We start from the raw sequence: 17092 nt of genomic DNA, 5'->3' as shown, positions 1-17092 counted from the left end.
GAGGTCTCAGGTGATTGGAGCCCATCTGGCAGCTCAGCACACCAATAGGGGACCAGTCCCAAACAGTACATCATTCCATCGCAAGCCTCTCTCTCTCTCTCTCTCTCTCTCTCTCTCTCTCTCTCTCTGTCTCTCTCTCTCTCTCTCTCACACACACACACACACTCTCACACTCATCCTGGTACAATTTAGACGCACCAGTGAACCTAATGTGCACATCTTTGGAATGCAAAAGGAAACTGGAGTACCTGGAGAAAACCCATGCAGATGTGGGAGAATGTGCAAACTTTCAGCTGACAGTTGATTTTTTTTTCTCATCAACATCCTAAAGAAACAACGTTATTGGAGGACCTTCTGTACTATTTAATACATTTTGCTTATCTATCATTAATTGACGGGCATTTGGGTTGTTTCTACCTTCAGCTATTATGAATAATGATATTATGAACATTTGTGCACAAGTTTTTGTGTAGGCATATGCTTTCAGTTCTCTTGGGTGTATATCAAGGAATGGAATTACTGGATCATATGATAACTCTGTGTTTAACTTTTTGAGAAATTGTATAACTGTCTTGTAAGTCAACTGCACCACTTCACCTTGTGTTCATTTAAGGAAGAGCTTATTCTTCTCTTGACCTGACAGTGTTTGACATACAGAAACTACCTATTTACTGTTGGATTGAATGGATGATCGCTTTGCTCCACACCAAATGTTCTTCCAGTCTAGAACTGAAGAATGCTCTTTTGAAGACCAGGATAGGGTGTGGCCCTAGTCTCTTTAATACCACCTTATTAGCCTGTCAGGGGTTTTCATCAGTCACTTCATGTTTATTAAGTACCTACTTAATTGGGGATACATTGATTGGGGATGCATCACTAAGTAATGCACAGTCTTCTAGTTAGAAAGACGGCCATTTGAGCAGATCACCGGAATGCTGTTGCTAATTGATGTTATAGGCATATAAGACAGGCAAGAGGTTCTCAACTCAGCCTGGGAGATTGAGTGAAGGCTTCACAGAGGAAAGAATATTTGAGTTTTGAGCATTAAGCAGTGGTCACCAGGGAAGAAATGTGATACAGGGGCGAACTAAATAAAGCATTTTGCTAGAGACAGAGAACAGACCAAGACATAAGCAGTTCCTGCCCCCAACAAGATTCCAAGGTTATGGAAGTAGAATTCAGGTTCTTCCTTCACTTGTCACTCTTCCTTCATTTGCCATCCTTCTTTCACTTGTCATCCCTGGGCTGAGTTTAATGTGAAGCGATGAGGGTTGAGCAGTTTGACAAACCATCTTGGGTCAGCTTGGTTCTCTGGCTGAAACAGTCCTTCTTCGTTGGAGTGATAGTTTGACCAATCCAAATGGAACTCTGCTTTGGCAGAAGCCACAGCTATGGAAAGTGAGCAACCTGAATTATGGGCTAATGTCTCCATGCGCTTCTGATGCTTGGAGAGGGATGCCCATGAAAGAACTCTCCTCACACAGTCCACACCATGCCGTGCTCTGTCTGGTGTTCCTCCCAGGTGAGGTTCAATCCATACCCGTCCACCTATTCAATATAGTGAATCAACTGAGGCCCAGTGCGGTGGCTTACGCCTGTAATCCCAGCACTTTGGGAGGCCCCGGGCGGGCGGATCACTTGAGGCCAGGAGTTCGAGACAGCTTGGCCAACATGGTGAAACCCTGTCTCTACTAAAAATACAAAAATTAGCTGGGCGTGGTGGCACATGCCTGTTATCCCAGCTACTCAGGAGGCTGAGGTTGCAGAGAATTGAGATCGTGCAATACACTACAGCCTGGGCGACACAGCGAGACTCCGTCTCAAAAAAAAAAAAAAAAAAATTAAAGTGAATCAACCGTCCATTGATATAAACTGGAGAAAACAGAGGTAATTTCCTCTTGAGATCTTCTCCTCAAAGTAAATGACTGTAAGCTCACCCTAGGGTAAGGGCCAAGACTGTTCAGAGTGGGTGAAACTGTTAAAGTCTTGAGTCTTTACTTCTTTCCTAAGCCAAATTTCTCACTCAAGGCGTACTGTCAACATAGGAGAACAAACAAGGGGGAAATGTCTGTAGAAAAACGGCTACACACTTGCTTTCAAGGTAGTGCCACCAAGCCAAAGGTCCTACAATATAAGCTGTGTTATTTACTTCTACTCATTTCCTATCTGGGTGTTTAGAGACGGTGTTTTATGAGTAACAGAACAAAAGTCTGGTGGCACCCAGACTTAGTTTGTTTTCATTCCTTAGAAAGATTCAGGGCAGATGGGAGAAAAGACAGAGGATAGAACAATTTCAATTCCCTATACCCCCTCGGTTCTAACCAGTGCCTCTCCTCCACAGTGTGGAGTGACTGCTGGTGTGTCTTTCAATGAAAATCTCTCAGACTAAAAACTGGTGTCATTTGTCCACATATTAACGGGGCATATGGATGTTCTTATAACAGCCTCTTTCTGTATGTCTGAATTAATAAATGTAAAACGTTTGGAATAGTGCCTAGCAAATAATATGCACCATAAAAATGTTAGGGTCATTATCATTATCCAGCCTCATCTCTCTAGCTAGGTATGAACTTCTCAGTAACCGGAGAACTAACCACTTTTATCTTTTGTTTCCTTCCCAAACACCTAGCACGGCGTTTTAAATAATTTGTTGGCGTAATTAAGACCTTAAACAAGTTGCTCTCCCTTTGAGAGCTCATGTAAGACCACCGAGAGGTTGTGTGTAGAGTCCGATATGAGTCCACAAAACTATTTGGCGCCCGCTGTTTACAAGCCACTGTCCTGAGCCTACGCCCTTTGTAGAGTCAAAAGTATCAATAAACGAACGTAAGGCGTGAGGCCAGGTGAGCAATGATTCCCGCTCCTAGGAGGTCTCAATCACCAGCCCGCAGGCGGAGGGGGTGGGACTCCAAGGCGCTCCCCATTCCCCGACATTTCCATGTCGCTCGAATCGATGCTTTCCGCGCTGCCTTGTGCCTGGACGGCCGGCCCCACTCGGCGCAGAGGGGAAGGATCCCGTCTTCGGGGTCTGGTTGGGACTGCGAGAGCCGCGGGAAAGTAAGGCCAGCAGATCCCGGCGGCGCCCGTCCCGTCCCTCCGCCCCGGCTCCCCGGCTGTCCAATCAGGGCGCGGCTCGGGAGCGCGCCGCGGCCAATCAGGAGCGGCGGGAGCGGCGCCGGGAGCCGGCGGGCGCAGAGCGAGCCCGAGAGTCTGGAGCCGGCGGCGGCGCTGCGGCCGGGCGGGAGCTTGGCGAGAGCAGCGCGGCCGGGTGGGTATCCCGCGGCCAGAGGAGCCGGCTTTGCCGCGGCGACCTTCCGGCGGACGCCGGGGACCCTGCGGACCGCGGCGCAGGTAACTGCACCCCGCGCCCTGCAGCTGGAGGGCGAACGCGCCCCCTGAGAGGGGCCCCGCAGGTGGAGCGGGCGGGGGGCGGGGGGCGGGCCGGCCGCGAGGTCCTAGCGCCGCGGTGCCCCCTGGCGCCCCCTGAGCCTGTCCGGTCGGGCCACGCGGAGGCGCGGCGTTTCCACCAGCCGCGGGCGTCCCGGGGTGGGAGAGGAAGAGGGGACTCTGCTTCAGGCAGGTGGGGGTGGAGGAGGACTCCTGCGACCCCCGGCCCCATACACAGACACTTCTGGCCGATGGGTGTTTTCGAGATTGGGACTCCCAGGGTATCTTCATTGGCCCGAGTGGGGAGGCGACAACAGGTGTCCCTGGGGACGGTGCTTTCCCTACACTCCCCTCGCCTGAAGCCCCGGCCTTGGCGCCGCGCCCCACCTTCGGGGTGTCGGGAGGCAGGACCCCAGCCTGGCCTCAGGCGCTCTGCCCGCTGGACAGCGCCCAGAGGCGGCCTTGAAGCGGGTCTTGGATGGAGTTTCCTCTGCGCGTTGCCAAGCAATTTGCCGGACACCCGCCTCTCGCTGGGATGAAGAGTTGAAGATGAGAGAGTGTGTGTGCGCGCGCGTGTGCGTGTGTGTGTGCATTCGTGCGTGTGTGTGTGCGTCCTTGTGTTCTGGTGCAACCCCTACTGGAAGGAGCTGCCTGAGGGCTGTGAGTGAATCATTAACTGTGCTTTTGTGCAGCTCCTGGCCTCTGCCTGCCTCCCCGCCTCTCCCGACACTCCCCGTTTCCCCCTCGGGCTGGTCCTTCTTGCTCTCCGTGCCTCCCTCTCCTGATCTGTAAGGTGTCGATAATGATTGCACCGGCCTGATAGCATTGTTTTGAGGATTGTATGAGCCAATGCCTGAAAAACACCGAGCACAGCGCTAAGCACTCAATAAATACTGACTCTTATTATTTATTATACGGAGTGGATGGGCTTTTAAAGAGTAAATCAGACGTGTCCAAACTGGCCTAGCAACCTTTTGCAGCTCTGAACAGCTTTCTACACTTGAAAGGAAAAAAATGCTATTATTAATGAGACTGATGATCTCTTTAAAGGTAGCATATCCTTTTGGGGGGTGGGGCGGTAAAAAAACCGATCCACTGGAATGGTGAGAGAGATAAATGCATTCCAACTAGTAACTGAGAAAAGCTTTGTGACCTTTGAAAAAATTAGTATGACTATTGTGTGAAAATAATATCATGGTACTTTGTTAAATGTTCACCTTTCATTAGCATGGCTGATTTGGGGGAAGTATTTGAAAGTTTTATACCTTTTACTCCTCCCATAAACAAAAAGGTAAAATTAAAAAGAGAGGGAGGGAGAAAGAGAGAAAAAAAGACTCAACCACACGACAAAATTCCGGTGGCTCATAGAAACCTAAAATTGCAGTTGCTACTTTTAGGTGTTTTTTTCCTATGCCTGACCTGGGTGGTCTGGTTTAATTCTTTGTCACTGTGTCACTTTTCTTTTCTTGGTTAATCTGAAAAGTCAAATAACTGGCTCCTTTTATTTTTCTTTTTAAAACTTAATATCTCGACATGTAACAGATCTGCTTGGAGTTCTGAACCCCCTGCTCACTTGCTTCCTACCCTGTGACAAATCCAAAAGAACCTTCTCAAAGCTTCTCTAGGGTGATGTCAATGGGAATCTGTCTTACCACACCATACTACCCCCTGCCCTCCAACCCATAGGCAAGGACCTGGGGAAAGGATGCAAACAAAATGCCCCAGTTCTTGTAAGGTCTCCTGTGCTTTTGCCAGGAGCCTTAGAATGAATACATTGACTTAGAGGAAAGGCTTATCTTCTCAGGGGGTAAGAAGCCCACTTCCAGATGCAATCTTTCAAGTCTCAGATTAGCATGGCAGCCCTTTCAGTTGTTGATAAGGGGACTTTTCCTCTCTCCAGTGGCGTGGGAGGATCTGAACGCTTGCTGCTGGGGGAGAGTAAGAGAGATGTGTTGGGCGGGGCAAAGACTCCTGAGTTCAGAGCCAGACTCCCACCTCCTGAGATCTCAGAGTGTGACTGACTCTGGGAAACTTCAACAAATTGCTTTATTTTTCGGAGCCGGGCTTCTGCTTTAAAACATGAGTTGTTGAATTTTTAATTTTATTATTATTTTTTCTTAGAGGTTGTTCTAAGTATAGTACTAATAAGTGGAGGAGCCCTGGCACAGTTCCAGGGATGTGGTTACAGGTCTGTAGCATCCAGAGAATATCTTAAAAGTTATACCTGGGAAGGACACAAAAAGCTTGACCGAAGGGTAACACTTGAGCTGAGTGTAGAATGATGAGTAGGTCTCTTGTGCAGGCAGGGGTGAGGTGGAATTGGAAAGAAGGTGGAGCAGAGAAGACATTCCACACTGAGAGAAGTGATCAAAAGTACTATTACAGTTGGCTTACGGTAAATAACAAGAAACCCCCAAATCTCAGTAATTTACAACAACCAAGATTTAGTTCCCTCTCATGCTGCATGTTCAGTGTAAGTCAGGAATAATTTTACCCCTCATTTATCATCATTCTGGGACCCACTGAGGCTTAAGAAACAGCCTCTCTCTGGGACAATGTGGATCTTATTTATGACAAAGGGAAAAAGGACATGATAGAACAAAACTATAGCATCTAAAGTCTACTCAGAAGTAGCAGCTGTCACTTCAGCTCTCCTGCTCTTGGTCAAGGTAACTCATATGGGAAGTCTGCTGTCCGTGGTATGGGGAAGTCTACACCAGCTGCAGACTGCGAGGTATCGCTGAGCAGGAGGAAAAGTGCTGAAGGAAACAAGGTCAGGAGGTGGCCCAGTGGCAGATGATGAAGAACTCTGGGTCGGGTCCCAGGGGATTGGGCCTTTATCCATTGGCAGGGAGCAGCCACTGAAGAGTTTTGAGCTGGGCTTTGACAGGGTCAGATTTTCCAGCTGAACCCACATTTCTAGTGGCCATGTGGAGAGAAGATTGAAATAGGTGAGCTAAAAAGCAAGAGGTGATAAGGGCCAGGGCAAATACCGTGGCCTCCAGTCTCTCTCTCACCATCTGTGACATGACTTCAAATTCCACTGCTGGAAACTGATTTAGTTGGCTCTTGAGCAGCTTGCCTTCTTCACAAGTTCTCTCCTAAAATGCACATGCTCTCTCATCTTGAAGTTGTTGTTTTATGTCACCTGAAGCAGTGGATCTCAACTTTAGTGTGCATCCGAATCACCCCGAGGGATTGAGAAAACGCAGATTGCTGGGCCCGGCCCCCTGAGTTCCAGAATCAGTCCGTCTGGTCTGAGGCCTGGAAATGAGTATTTCTGACAAGTGCTCAGGTGATACTGATGCCGCTGGTCCCACACTTTGAAAACCACTAAACTAAGGGGACACATTAAGATGTGGTTGAGATAAATACCAGAATGGAAGAGTCCAATGGAAGGAGGAAAAGGGCTGGAAGGTCTCAGCATTCTCCATGCAGCAGTTTTGCTGAAGGCTGGCTCTGGCCATGAGCAGTAGGCTCTGTAAGAGTAACTGAGCCTCTAGGTGTATATTAAATTGCAGATGCAGTGCATGTAGTGAGAAAATGAAAAAAGCTTGGGTCCAGAGAAGAAACATACAAGTGCTGCTTTGTCCCATCCCTTTGTAATTTTGCCCAGACTTCCCATCCTATCATCTAGCACACACCCTTTTGTCTGGCTCCAGACCTCTAACTCAAGCCTGTCCACATATTCTAATCCTGATCTATCACACTTCTTGTCATTCCAGCTATAATTTCTTCTGGAGCTTAGCTTTCCCACTGGGTGGACATTTTGGCTGAATTTTGATATAGTCAGACCAAGAAATTGCTTGCTTTACTTGAGGTCACTATCATAATTAAACATCTGTGCCATGTGGTCATACAGATTGTGATCAGTCCCCCCCACTCCCAAGATAAATAACCCCCTGAGAACCCAAGATTGTCCATGGTTTGGCTTATACTAAGAGATGGAGCAAGTTACTACAATTCCCCCTAACTGTGACTCACCACTCCTGTAACAACAGGGCATGCCAGAAATGGACGTAAAGGAGCAAATATGTTGGGGTGTGTAACGTGACACAGGAAATAAAACACAGTGAGAGTGTCTTTTTTTTAACTATATTTTTTCTCATTCGTAAGCATGGCACAAATTTGAACTCGACCTAGGGTCGCAATAAACCAGTGGTTTGCCACCGTGTGACAGAGAGCATGTAAATGCATGAAATACTTCTAGGATCACCATTCTAAGTGCTGGCTACCAGATTAGGATATTTGTTTCAAGGTAGGATGAGTGCAGAATTATCCATCGGGGTGTGAATAGAAAATTCTAGAAATTCTATATGCATTTTATTTTTTTGAGATAGAGTTTTGCTCTTATTGCCCAGGCTTTAGTGCAGTGGTGTGATCTCAGCTTGCTGCAACCTCTACCTCCCAGGTTCAAGGAATTCTTCTGCCTCAGCCTCCCAAGTAGCTGGGTTTACAGGTGCCCACCACCATACCCAGCTAATTTTTTTTTTTTTTTGAGACAGAGTTTTGCTGTTGTCGCCCAGGCTAGAGTGCAGTGTGCAATCTCAGCTTACTGCAACCTCTGGGTTCAAGCAATTCTCCTGCCTCAGCCTCCCTAGTGGCTGGGATTACACGGATGCGCCACTGTGCCCAGCTAATTTTGTATTTTTAGTAGAGACAGAGTTTCGCCGTGTTGGTCAGGCTGGTGTTGAACTCCTGATCTCAGGCAATCTGCCCACCTTGACCTCCCAAAGTGCTGGGATTACAGGCGTGAGCCACCATGCCTGGCCGTAGGTAATTTTTCTATTTTTAGTAGAGATGAGGTTTCACTGTGTTGGCCAGGCTGGTCTTGAACTCCTGACCTCAAGTGATCCGCCTGCTTCGACCTCTCAAAGTGCTAGGGTTACAGGTGTGAGCCACTGCATCTGGCCTTCTATATGCATATTAAATGTGTATAAAATAAATATTATAATGAGCTCATATTATAAAATGAAGTGAGTGAGATTTGAAAAGATCCTTATTCCAACTGAGATTTGAGAGACAAGTCATACCTTGAAGGTGTGCTTTCTGAAACAGGAGAAATTCTCCCAGGATTCTGTGTACTTTCCCAGAGGTGGATGAGAAAGCTTAGAACTGTAACCTCTGTCCTAGAGGCCTGAAGCCAACTGTTTCCCTCTCCAGGTCATTTTGGAGAGCCAGCAGTTTTTCACAATCGTGCACTCGTGGCCTCAGTACTGCCCTCACTTGATCTACTCTATGGTGAACTACCACAGTTCCCTCCAGCTTAGGTTTCCAGGAAACCTGGCCTAAATTTTCAAAAGGTGCAGCTGCAGCAAACAAAACTGCGGATGTTACTCGGAGAGCCAGTGAGAGAAGGGACACTTACACCAGCCAGGGGGATTTAAAATGCTGAACAATTCATTAGAAGGTGCTGCCATCCCCACTGGATAACATTTACCCAGCAATTTGATATTTAAGAAATGTTAAGTGTCAAATCATAGAAAAATATTATCTTCTATTATCTAGTTATATTAAATGCTTATATATCATATACATATATATATTTTTTTCACATCTCTAGCACTTTCAGGAGGTAGACTTTTAGTGTTATTGCTGTCTTTCTGAAATGCAGTGAAAAAGATAGAAACAGTTGGCTAAAATTCTATAGATAGATAGTAGTAGGGCAGGATTGAAACTTGAATTTTTCATTCATAGTGTACAACCTTTGTCACCCCAGCTGGCTGCCTACTAACTTGGACTGGTGCCCTGAAGTGGCCTCACTTTCTGGCAAGGGGTGGTCAATGTTCCCTGTGATGTTTCATCACAACGAGGAGTGTGAAGCCGCTTTGCAGATTGCTAATGGCTCAGGGAAACCTTTGGGAGTTATGTTCACTTGAAAGGTATTGACCATCAGCTGAGTGCAAGGCTTTAAGGAAAACGCTACGAGGAATTCAGAGAAGTGTTATGCTCAGTCTCTGACACAGCCTCTATGCTGAGAGAGAAAAGACATAATATTTATATAAAATCAGTGGTAGTTAAACCACAGCGAGACCAACAGTAGGCAAATAATCCAATGGGCTATCAAGTGCTGTGAATTCAGACAGTGAGTCTTTCCCAGATTGTGCTGGGCTGGGAAGGTTCAGGGAGGAGCAGCTACTCCGGACTGGATGGAGAAGTAGGATTTAGCTAGGTGGGAACCGTAGCCTTTAGGGGAGGAATGGATCGAAGTGAACTGTGTCCCTGCCCTGGTCCACAAGCCTTTTCAGGTCCATTCACCGGACTACTGTATCTGAAGTAAAGGGGTCAAGTGGGAGAGAAGGGAAGTCGGAGCTACGTGACTTCTTTTTTCTTTTTTTTTTGATACAAAGTCTCACTCCGTCACCCAGGCTGGAGTGCAGTGGTGTAATCTCGGCTCACTGCAACCTCTGCCTCCTGGGTTCAAGCAGTTCTCCTGCCTCTGCCTTCCAAGTAGCTGGGATTACAGGCTCCTGCCACCATGCCTGGCTAATTTTTTGTATTTTTAATAGAGATGGAGTTTCACCATGTTGGCCAGGCTGATCTCAAACTTCTGACCTCAGGTGATCCACTTGCCTCGGCCTCCCAAAGTCCTGGGATTACAGGTGTGAGCCATCACGCCGGACCTATATGACTTCTTAAAGCTTTCCTTTCTTGACTGCCATCGGACTATTTAATCTTTGCCGAAATTATCAAAAGCACTATTTAATCTGAGTGACTTGCATAACCTCCTACAGATGAAGCCATTCAGTGATTTATTAGTAGATAAATAACACTGGACTCTCATTTGGCCCTCTTAACGTGTTCAATGTATTAATAGGAAAGCACTTTGGAGCTAAGGATGTCAAACATCTATATAAATAAAATCTAATCCTATTATAAACTCTGTCAGACTTGCAGGCAGTTGGTCCTACTCCATTTGCAATCTAACCTGGAAAGGTCAAATGACTTGTTGAAAGTCATGCAGAAATCCCTTGATGCTTCTGTAATAACTGACCCTGCTTCCCCTGACATTTGGCGGTGTCTAGCTTAAGTCACTTCACATATCTCCATAAGGTTAGTGACGCTAAGAATGACACTAAGATGACACTAGGGCCCTTGTCATCTATATAGCATTTCTCCTACTCATATTATACCTCATGGGGGCTCTCAGCTGTGACCCCAAAGGGTCCTTGTTAATTTTAAGCTTGGGGTGAGATCATTGTATCCCTCTCTGTCAGGCTTCTCCCTCGCTTTCATTGAAAGAAGGTACCGTTGTAGTGCTATGTGCCCATGCAGACACAGCATCTGAATGAAAGGGCATTCTGAAGCATTTTTCAGGCCAAATGCCGAGAAGTATAGTGGGACCATCAGTGGCTTTCTATCTACCTGAACTTTGAAGGTAGACACTAGACCCTTGCCAGCTTGATAGTCCCTCCGTTGGCTGCCCTTTGAAGTTAGCTAACTGATTTAAAAAACCAAATGGGATACTTTAAATGAAAACGGACTTTATTTCACTGTTTGCCTTAGAAACGGAAAACATTTGTCTTAAGTTTTTCTTGGTTTTTGTTTCTGTTTTCTTTTGAGACAGAGTATCATTGTGTCACCCAGGCTGGAGTGCAGTGTCAGGATCTCAGCTCACTGCAGCCTCCGCCTCCCGGGTTCAAGTGATTCTCATGTCTCTCCTTCCCGAGTAGCTGGGACTACAGGCATGTGCCACCATGCCCGGCTAATTTTTGTATTTTCAGTAGAGATGGGGTTTCGCCATGTTGGCCAGGCTGGTCTCAAACTTCTGGCCTCAAGCAGCCCACCTGCCTCAGCCTCCTAAAGTGCGGGGATTATAGGCGTGAGCCACCATGCTTGGCCCATTTGTCTTAAGCTTTTAAAAGATAATGCCATAGTTAAGTGGATAAGGCTGGGGTGATCCATATTTGGTAGATGTTTAAATGTTGTCTATCATGTGAACTCAGAGCTGTCAAAAATATACTTTGTGTTTTTCCCCATCCTTGCCAAACATAAAATATTCATTTTTTTCTAAATCATTCCATGTCCCTACATTTCCCTCCACTTCAGACTTTGAACCGTTGAAGGGCGGAAAACTTTTATCATTGCTGAAATTATCAAAAACACTATCAATAGCTATCATGCATTGAGTTTTACGTCCTCTGCTGAGTGGTTATACCATGTTATGTTACTTAATTTGCACCTCTGCGCTGTAAGGTCAGGAGGAGTAGCATCTCATCTAAGGAGTGAGACAAAGGCTGGAGCTAAGTACTTTGTCAAAGGTTGTAATGCGCCGGGCGCGGTGGCTCACGCCTGTAATCCCAGCACTTTGGGAGGCCGAGGCGGGCGGATCACAAGGGAGATCGAGACCACGGTGAAACCCCGTCTCTACTAAAACACACAAAAAATTAGCCAGGTGCTGTGGCGAGCACCTGTAGTCCCAGCTAGTCCGGACGCTGAGGCAGGAGAATGGCGTGAACCCAGGAGACAGAGCTTGCAGTGAGCTGAGATCGCGCCACTGCACTCCAGCCTGGGGGACAGAGCGAGACTCCGTCTCAAAAAAAAAAAAAAGGTTGTAATGGAGCTGGGCTTTAAACCTACCTCTCTTCATCTCTGAGATCTAGAAGCTATGCCCTGAGTCACTGTGGTATCTGGAAGCAAAAGGAAATGTGCTCTAAAGAGTTAACAGGGGCTATCTGTGCACTCTGGCCACGCCCTGGGAGATGGCTGGTAGGAGGAAAACTGCTTTTGTTTTTGCAGGGCCAGTTCACAGTATCAGTAGGGCAGTCGAAACGCACTTTTTTTTTCTCTCTCTCTCTTTTTTTTTTTCCTAACTCATCCTTATTATTTTTGTTACGATCTCTAAAAAGGTGGTGAGTTAGGGAGTGAGGATCTGTTTGAGTAAATCCAGCATGTTTCTCAGTCATCACCCATCAACCTAATTGGCATAGGCGGAGCTGTGCTGTCTGCAACACAGCAGGCTCCTCCAGCTGTGCCATCCATCACACTCAGGCACCCTGGAGCGCACATGCTCTGCTTCCGGTTGATTTTAAGTTCCCGATCCCTGAGCAGGCCTTGAGGAGGCCGTCCCAAGGAGTCAGAGTTGTTTGCTGTTGCATATCAGACTCTGGTCTGGGTGACTCGGCTGGTCACAGCACAGTGCTCCTCTGGGCCCAGGGACTGTGGTCTCTCTGTGATTTGGTTGCCATTTTCCTATGAAGAGGGTAGAGAATATGCACCCAGTTAGGTCAGGCACTTTGCAGAGGTGGGTCCTGGCTATAAGAAAGCCAGAAAAGAGGGCAGGTTCATTTACACACGTATGTTTCTACTCATAGGAAAACAACTCACGAGGCAAAGAAGTACATCTCATGGATGGAGCAGTGCGAAGTGGTTACAAGTACAGACTCTGGAGCCAGACTACCTGGATATGAATTGTGCAGTTTCAGGTAAGTTATTTAATCTCCCTGAGCCTCAGTTTCCTTATCTCTATAAAGGGAACCTACTTCATAGGGTTATGAGGATTATATGATAATTTAATTAAATGAGCGGTAAAGCACTTTGACGTCAATGTCTGAGAGATGAGAAGTATTACGTAAGTGTTTATCAAATAACACATAAAAATAAAGCGATAGGTGAACATCATGGTATGTAGGTTACACAGTGCCGTGTTAGACGAAGCTTACATGACTACCTCAATTAAGGTACTCATGGTCAGTTATGCTCAAATGACATCTTATGAAGTGTCCTAGGGAAACTAGCCATTTTAAAGAATCATGTGAGAAATATGTTTGTAAACTGCCTTTTTGTAAAATGAACATGAGAGAAACTGTGTCAGAGGAAGAGAGAAGTCAAGGTTGGACGACTCGATGTTTCGGGCAAGGGAGACTGGAGAGGTAGAGTGCCATCATCTTGGATGGGAGGGGTTTCTGCCGCAGTAGTTTCAGGGGAGGGAGAGTCGCTGGTCAAATCTGGATGTGTTAGGGATGAGCGTCTTGTTAGACGTTGAAGTGAAGATGTTCAGTGGGCACTAGAAGTCAGGTGAGAAGTCAAGGCTGGAAGCATCTGTGTGGGGATCCCTAGCTCGTAGATGGAATCTAAAGCTGTGAAGGAATGAAGGTATTTAACAGCTGGAGAAGGGGTCCTAGGATTGAATCAGGGGGCATTCTAGCTTTATTGGGAAAGTCAAGCTGGCTCGAGTTTTCTAGTGTGTGCTTTTCTTCACTTTGCCAGTGTAGAATGAAGTATGGACCCGTTGGCATTTTCTTGGGGTGGTTTTATCATTGAGCTCTATAATGCCATGGTTAAGTGCCTGAGTTAAGACTAGGGTTGGATACCATTTGACCTCTTACTATGTTTGGGCCCTTGGGCAAGTTACTTATTCTCTGAGACTCAGTTTCTTTGCCTGTGAGATGAGAACTAGTGGTTAAAAATGCCCATCTCATGGGTGTGAGGGTTCAGTTAGTGCGACATTGATGCTATGAAGCTGTTCACCACTTTATCTCTTGAAAGATTCTCACCGTTCATTACATTTGTTAAAAATGAGGAGTGGTGACAGTCACACATGTTTAAAGCCCTTTGAATTTGCCCTAAGCTGAAATCCACATTTTAATTCAACTTATATTGCTACTGTTTTTCTTCTTTTAAAAAAGTAAAAGAGGTCAGGGAGATACTATAAGTAACTACACACATATGCTAGCGACTTATGTTTTCTCTGTAATTGAAACATTACATCCAGTGATCAGATCTGGCCTCTGTATGTGGTAATTGCTACGAGAATCACAGATGCTCAAGCATTCAGAGATATGAAAACTGAAACACAGAACAAAAGAGATACCACTGGATGACAGTGTTTTAGTATTACATATAATAACCTCATGTTTGCTCTTTGCCACCATAAGCCAGTTAAGAGGTTTCTCTCATTCTTCCCTAAGATACTGACCAATCTTCCCTACCATTTTTTTTTGTTGTTGTTGGTGGAGTTTCATTCTGTCGCCCAGGCTGGAGTGCAGTGGCACGATCTTAGCTCACTGCAACCTCTGCCTCCCGAGTTCAAGTGATTCTCCTCCTTAAGCCTCCCAAGTAGCTGTGATTACAGGCATGAGTCACCATGCCCGGCTAATTTTGTGTTGTTAGTGGAGATGGAGTTTCCCTTTGTTGGCTAGGCTGGTCTCGAACTCCTGACCTCAAGTGATCCACCCCCCTCCTCGGCCTCCCAAAGTGGTGGGATTACAGGTGTGAACCACCGAGCCCAGCCTTCTCTACTGTTTTAAATCCAAGTTTTACACTTGGTTGGAAAATTCCTCTAATACATTTTATTTCACTCAGCAAATAATAATATTCTGAATCTGTTTCTAAAAAACTCTCACTCTCAAAGCTAAATAAGAACCTAGAGATGTGGAGAATCACATTCTGAAGTCTTGTCACTCCATCCTCTAATTAGTATGTCTGCTGTGTTTGCATTTGTGGTTTATATGCTTTGAATTTGTAGCTTTTCTGTTTTGCAAGGGTTACTGTCGGTGAGACGGCTACCAAAAGAAATACTGCTATTAGTGGTGTCGGGACCAAATGTATGTAACAGTGTGGTGTGTTTCTAAATCCCTACTGTGGCTTTTGAGAAACCATCTCTAGATGGTTGTGGGTGACGTGAGGACTGAAAGAAAAAAACTTTAGAAACAGCAAAGCAGAAACATTAATAGGAAGGAGCTTCCAGTGATTAAATTTTTCTTTTGGTCTTTCAGGTTGAGGAAGTAAGGAGAGTAGGCATAAATGGTGGGAAATTTCCATCAACTTGAAAAAAACAATAGAATACATAATTCTTAGCCACTGAGATGAGAGCCCAGGAAGTCACAAGGTCAAAGGATCCTGTCCCATTTGTCTGTGGTGACAGTCTCTCCTCCCCCTACGAGAAATGCCTTACCCTTAAATAATAGAAGTGCCCCTGAGAAGTTGAAGAAATGCATGCTGATGGAATTTTTAAAAATCAGATACATTTTAGAAGTGATTATACTTTTCTATATTTTCCAATTTATTTTTAGTGAGAGTATATTCTGTTTATAATAAAAACAGAAATCGAAAAAATATATATGTTTTTGATACGGAGTCTTGCTTTGTTGCCCAGGCTGGAGTGCACTGGCGTGATCTTGGCTCACTGCAACCTCGGCCTCCCGTGTTCAAGCAATTCTCCCGCCTCAGTCTCCTGAGTAGCTGGGGTTATAGGCGCGCGCGACCACTCCCAGCTAATTTTTGTATTTTTATTAGAGATGGGGTTTCATCATGTTGGCCAGGCTGGTCTTGAACTCCTGATGTCAAGTGATCGCCTGCCTTGGCCTCCCAAAGTGCTGGGATTATAGGCATGAGCCACCGCGCCCGATCAGGAAAAATAAATTTAAAAGAAGGAAATAAACTAGGAATGTGGGAATGAGTGAGTTGTCACATTGAAAGGTGCTCATTTGCTCACATTTTATAATGTGAGAATTCTTTTGTCCTGCAAGCTGTAACATTTCATAGCATACCTGCTGTCCACATTTAGAATTTACTTTAAACGTAGGGGATGTCAGTAGGGCATTTCATGTATCAAAACCTCAGACTCCACTCTACCAAAGCAGCCAAGCCTCACTCAACAGACATCGACTCTCACGCTGTGCCAAGCCCACCCAGCGTGTCCTGGTTCCTTGTGGCTGTCCCTGGCAGTTGGAGACACCCACACACCCCTGCCTTCAGTCAGCAGACACAAACTTGGGATGCGTCTGTTTCTTGTTTGTGAGAGGCCTGGTTCACAAGGATAACATCACGATCAGCCTGGGGCCCCTGTGCAGCTGCCCCATGAGGCTACTGCAGCAGCCTGCGTTTTAGCCTTTGGCTGGGCTGTTTTGGTTTTATGCCCATGTATCAGTTTTGTTGGGGGAAGAGGGAGGGGAATGATTCTCAGAAAAAGGAAGGACATATCCTCCGCTTTGCTGAAAACGGAAATAAGGAATTATCAGTTCAGGGTCAGTAGAAGCCACAGGGCCTGGCTTCCTTCTGTTGGGCTCCTTTGGAATGATTTTGTTTCGTTTTGAAAGGCCCGAAAGCAACTTGAGCCAGATAAATTGTTCTAGGGTGACAGTTTTTAACAGGGAGTCCACAGATCCCTAGGACTTTGAGAAGTGTGTCTGCGAAGTGCCTTAAGTTATAATTAATGTTGCATGTACTTGTATTTTTCCAGAGATGAGAGTCTCTGGCTTAAATTATAACTCGGAGATTCAGAGAGCTATAATTTTTTGTTTAAAGGCTGAGAACCAGTTTCAAGGAGAGGCCTTCAAGTCTGAGTTGTACATCTTGGTCTTGGCCCTAACTTGAGAACTCTTCCTGATTAGTGACTCGTGTATGTAGTGATAATATCAAGAAAAGTGTGCAAAGCACCTTAGGTATACCTATAGACGGTCATGTTGCAGGAAGATGAAGAAGGTTTCACTTTTTCAAGTGCTGGCAAACTAGAAATCTAGAAATCGTTTTTTTTTTTTTTTTTCTTTGAGACTGTCTTGCCCTGTTTCCCAGGCTGGAGTGCGGTGGCACCGTCTCATCTCACTGCAACCTCCGCCTCCAGGGTTCAAGCGATTCTCCTACCTCCGCCTCCTGAGCAGCTGGGATTACAGTTGTGCACCACCACACCCAGCTAATTTTTTGTATGTTCAGTAGAGACAGGGTTTCACCAGGTTGGCCAGGCTGGTCTTGAACTCCTGACCTC

The 17092-nt window shown here is 45.9% G+C and overlaps 1 protein-coding gene across 1 annotated transcript in view; it reads left to right on the top strand.

Annotated features, from left to right (window-relative positions):
• Nucleotides 1–3227: 3227 nt before the first annotated feature.
• STON2 (stonin 2) overlaps nt 3228–17092 on the top strand; it is a 177136-nt gene continuing 163271 nt past the window's right edge. Inside the window, exons 1-2 of the mRNA XM_025391514.1 lie at nt 3228–3351; nt 12702–12812. The gene's annotated coding sequence lies outside the window, so the exon portion shown is untranslated. The remainder of the gene's footprint in view (nt 3352–12701; nt 12813–17092) is intronic.

This window comes from Theropithecus gelada, chromosome 7b (assembly GCF_003255815.1).
Source record: "Theropithecus gelada isolate Dixy chromosome 7b, Tgel_1.0, whole genome shotgun sequence".
In the NCBI taxonomy this organism is placed as follows: Eukaryota; Metazoa; Chordata; class Mammalia; order Primates; family Cercopithecidae; genus Theropithecus; species Theropithecus gelada.
Note: the sequence above shows the minus strand (reverse complement) of the source record. Positions and strands in the feature narration are given on the sequence as shown.